A 5,153-nucleotide genomic window follows, 5' to 3' on the forward strand; every position below is an offset into this window, starting at 1 on the left:
AATAGCCGTCGCATTGGACTCAGAAAGGACCATATCCTTTAATGTAGAAGGAGATCTTGGTTGGGAGAATCTCCAGGGGGAATCTTTGCTATGACGGGTCCTTCTACACCGCCTTGACCCAGAATAAAAGGTTGACAAATGACGAACTGGATTGGTAAGGCCTTAGGAGCCGAGAACGTAGGCGCCGAGACTGTAGGCTCCAAGAATGTAAGCACCGAGACCGTAGGCACCGAGACCGTAGGCTCCAAGAATGTAGGCTCCGAGAGCGTAGGCGTTGAGAGCCTAGGCACCGAGAGCGTAAGCATCGAGAACCTAGGCGCCAAGAGCATAGGCATCGAGAGCGTAGGCATCGAGGGCCTAGGCGCTCAGGGCGTAGGGGTCGAGAACGTAGGCGCCGAGAGCGTAGGCGTCGAGAGCCTAAGCGCCAAGAGCGTAGGCTTTGAAAGCATAGGCGTCGAGAGCCTAGGCGCCAAGAGTGTAGGCGTCGAGAGCCTAAGCGACGAGAGCGTAGGCTTTGAGACCCTAGACGTCGAGAGCCTAGGCATCGAGAGCCTAGGCGTGGAGAGGCGTGGAGAGCCTAGGCACCGAGAGCATAGGCATCGAGAGGACGAGGACGTCTGAATCAGCGCCCACACCTCCGCCTGCAGGCTGGGAGGATTTGACGTAATGACGCCGACAGCGACCCTCGGGCCCAGTGACGGCAAAGGCACATTGCTGTACAGTTGCGTCAGGAACTGCGTGCGGAACCGCCAGTCACCCTGGGATCCGCCCTGAATTATAACAGAGGGATATACCAGGGAATCACGAGGAGGCGAGTCCTCCATAACAATCGGTGGAGTCAGGTGATTCAAGGAGATGTTGACGACCGCCGACGAATGGCGCCGAGGTGATGACGACCCTGATCGGCACCAAGGAGACTTCGAGGAAGACCGACGCTGAGGCGCTCTGTGCCGAGGGAAGTTTGACACCCGAAGACATCGAGGCCCTCACTGACGGAGTTGAACTGCGCTCTGTGCCGAGGGAAGTTCAACGCCCGAAGGCATCGAGGCCCTCACTGTCGAGGAGGTCAAGGGTGCTCTGCGCCGAGGGGAGCGACGCCCGAAGGCATCGAGGCCCTCACTGCCAAGGAGGTTGAAGGCGCTCTGCGCCGAGGGAAGTTCGATGTTGAATGACGTCGAGGCCCTCTCTGTTGAGGATAGTTCGACTGATGGCGTCGAGGCGACTTCGCGGAGATTGATGACGGTCTGAAGGAGCAGGGGCAAGGAACTTGGCTGGTAGAATGATTGACTTGGACGTCTTAATGACCGAAGGGAGGATTTAGCACGCTTAGACTTACCTCCAGCATCCAGCCGAGCATCCTGAGGATTTTTTTTTTCTCGGGCTCCGTGGAAGTCTGTCCTGCAGGGCCAAGCCTTTTTTTCAGACGAAGAGTTTCAGACGATCAGTATGAGCCTTCAGTGCTCTGAGGGTGGAATGAATGTGCCATTCCCTCAGGCAAAGGAGGCAAGCCTTGTGGCAATAAATCTTCGCATTAAGGTGCCAGAAGAATGACTGATTGAAAAGCGGAGCCTTCTTAGACTCCAGTAATAACAGTACAAGAGAAGCTATAGACACGTTCTCGCTCCGTGGCGGCAGAAAGAGAACTGGAGGGGAAAGTGCTCCCTCCCCCTGGGTCATGTGACCGCTGGGCGGGAAGGCTGCATGTCCCCAGGGGAGGGGGAGCACTCTCACTTTCGATTTTGCTAGAAGCTGACAAATCTTATCCGTGGCTGGCCTGCGCAGTCCCCAATGTGGGACTGCATAGAAGCCACGCAGATGAACTATACTGTCTTGCATAAAATGTCTCAATTTCAGACAATCCTTTGTGATGCAACGTTGGACGAACTGCCGCCCTGTCCGGTCCTCTTCCTTTTCCTGTTAAATTGAAGAGCTTCAATGAGACCATTGCTGCCAACTCACAGAAGCCCCAAGATACACACTTTCACTAGGGATGCCAGCCTCCAGGTGGGACCTGGGGATCCCCCAGAATTACCGCTCATCTCCAGACTACGGAGACCAGTTCTCCTGCAGATAGGGGTTGCCAACCTCCAGGTACTAGCTGGTGATCTCCTGCTATTACAACTGATCTCCAGCCGATAGAGAGCCTGAGGATGGCAGAGTTTGGAGAGGGGAGGGACCTCAATGCCCTCCCAACTGCCAAATCAGCTATTTTCTCCAGGGGAAATTATCTCTGTTGCCTGGACATCAGTTGTAATAGCGGGAGATGGCCAGCCATCACCTGGAGGTTGGCAACCCTATCTATGGCATTTATACCCCACTGACGTCCTTCCCCTCCCCAAACTCTGCCCATCCCCAGGCTCCACCCCCAAATTTCCCGGAATGTCCCAACTTGGAGTTGGCAACTCTATCCACCTCAACTAATTAAAGCAGGTGCAGTATTCCCCATTCTCTCCTCCATTTTCCATCCACCTCACTTCCCCAGTCCTTAGGGTTGCCAGGTCCCTCTTCACCACCGGTGGGAGGTTTTGGGGGCAGAGCCTGAGGAAGGCGGGGTTTGGGGAGGGGAGGGACTTCAATGCCATAGAGTCCAATTGCCAAAGCGACCATTTTCTCCAGGTGAACTGAGCTCTATCGGCTGGAGATCAGTTGTAATAGCGGGAGATCTCCAGCTAGTACCCGGGGGGTTGGCAATCCTACCAGTCCTGCTCAACAATGAAGCCACTCACAATTTCCTTCGATGGAGGGGGAGGAAAACCCGCAACTGCAGTATTCTAACACTGTGAAAACCTGCTCTGTTTCCAATTTCACACATAAGTGTTTTTTGCTTGATGAGGTTCACTGGCCTAGCAATTAGAGCCACATGCTTCCCTCTTGGCAACTGTTGGTACAAACTTGGTGCTGCTTCACTGAAGAGGCCTGAAAGTTTAAACATTGTGGGAAAGGTACTGAGGCTCTGGCATTCTTGCATCATGATGAACAACACACAGGACAACCAGCAGATGACCACACCAACCTGTCTCCTAGGCAGCCAAGTGACTACAGTGTGTTTCCAGAAGAAAGAAAAGGCCTTAGTGAAGAGGAGGGCACGGACACTGTTGGAGTAATTTCCAGCTGTTTAGGAGAACAGTTTACTGTTACTGCAAATAATAAACTTATCTTGGGTGGAGGTAAGCAAGGAGACAGCTTTCCTAAGTTGCTAGTACCTGGAGGTTATTCACAAAAATAAAGGGGTGAGACTACAGTTGCACTACTTGTAATTACAACTAAACAAAAGAGCAAATGGGCAGCTAAAACTTTTCATGGCATGGAGGGGGTGCAGGGCCGGCCTTAGGGGTGGGCAAGCTGCGCTGCTTGGGTTGCCAGATCCTTCCCTCTCCTCCAGTGGGATATTTTTGGCATGGAACTGGGGTGGGGATCGTGTGCACAGCCACACACAACACAATTACTTCACGTCCAGTTTACACCTGGAAGCGGCCTGTCGTGATGCAGCGCTTCCGGGTGAAAACCTAGGGTTGCCAACCTCCAGGTACTTGGGCTGTATTTGAAAGTTACTCGAATGTAGACAGCCACTATGGCAAAAAATAAAACATAAACAGTTCTACAGTGTCTTAACTATAATATATTATTTCACAAAAAACCTAGTTACTTCACAAGGATATGTGATAATAGCATATATTCAACCCTGTTGCTTCACAAAGGCTTCAAAATACAAAGATGTTTCCTTTTTGAAATTAAACAAAAACAAATAGGTATATATTTGTATAAGACACCACAGTGTTATAAGAACAAAGCAAAATATATATGAACAAGACAGGCATCCGGTATAGGTCCTGTTTCAAAGAGAATTTCTTCACTTGGTAAGTATAATTATTCCAGTCAATTGGTAAGTGTCAATATAATAATTCTTCTTGTTTGCCTTTTCTTTCTTTCGGTGCCGTTATGCTGATTGCTGTCTGTGCGGTTTCAGCAGGCTGTTTATGCAGCTTCCATGATTTTTTTTTCAATATTATATTTCTAAAAAACATGTATATATTACAATGTAATCAAGTGCAAGGCATGCAAGCAATACAAAATATAGATTAAAGGAAACTTACCCATCTGTATTTTTCCAATTGCTCATGATCACAACGGGTACTATCAGTTCCATCATGTTGGATACAGTGTTAAGAAATCATACAACATTTAAAGGAAGATTGGGGAGTGGTTCAATTAGCAATGATGACTCACGTTTCTACAGAAATGCTGAATAATCACACATTGCATTCAAGCCGTGCGGGATGAAATGCGAGACAACCGGTGCCTCCAAAACGTTGTTCCTTATGCTTTGCCTGTAAAAAGTTTCACGTGTATCAAAACTGGATTTAAGTTCGAGTTAAGGTCATATACTAATTGTAACTCTGAATATTATTTATGCCTTAATTTGCCCGTGCCAATTGATCTACATTGGTAAAATAAATCGATCCCTTAAACTGCGGATCGAAGAACATAGTTCACGCATAAGGAACAACGTTTTGGAGGCACCGGTTGTCTCGCATTTCACTCAATTTAAGCATCAGGATACTGATTTAAGATTCTTTGCCTTATGGCAATACCAAAAGAAACCCTTTGTGAAGGAAAACATAGATAAGATCTTGTGCCAGCAGGAGGCACGCTTTATAACTATGTTTAATACGGTTAAACAGCCCTAAGCGTCTTATCCGCTCCCCATAAGACAGTTGCTGTAGTCCCCTAATCATTTTGGTTGCTCTTTTCTGCACCTTCTCAAGCTCTGAAATATCCTTTTTTAGGTGTGGTGACCAGAACTGTACACAGTATTCCAAGTGTGGTCTCACCATAGATTTGTACAAGGGCAGTATGATATCAGCAGTTTTATTCTCTATTCCTCGTCTAATTATGGCCAGCATGGAATTTGCCTTTTTTACAGCAGCCGCACACTGGGTTGACATCTTCATTGAGCTATCCACTACCACCCCAAGATCCCTTTCTTGGTCTGTTGCTGCCAGCACAGATCCCATCAGTGTATATGTGAAGTTGGGATTTTTTTTTGTCCCAATATGCATCACTTTACACTTACTCACATTGAATCTCATTTGCCATTTTAATGCCCATTCTTCCAGTATGCAGAGATCCTTCTGGAGCTCTTCACAGTCCGA

Source organism: Euleptes europaea, chromosome 9 (assembly GCF_029931775.1).
Source record: "Euleptes europaea isolate rEulEur1 chromosome 9, rEulEur1.hap1, whole genome shotgun sequence".
NCBI classification, from domain to species: domain Eukaryota; kingdom Metazoa; phylum Chordata; class Lepidosauria; order Squamata; family Sphaerodactylidae; genus Euleptes; species Euleptes europaea.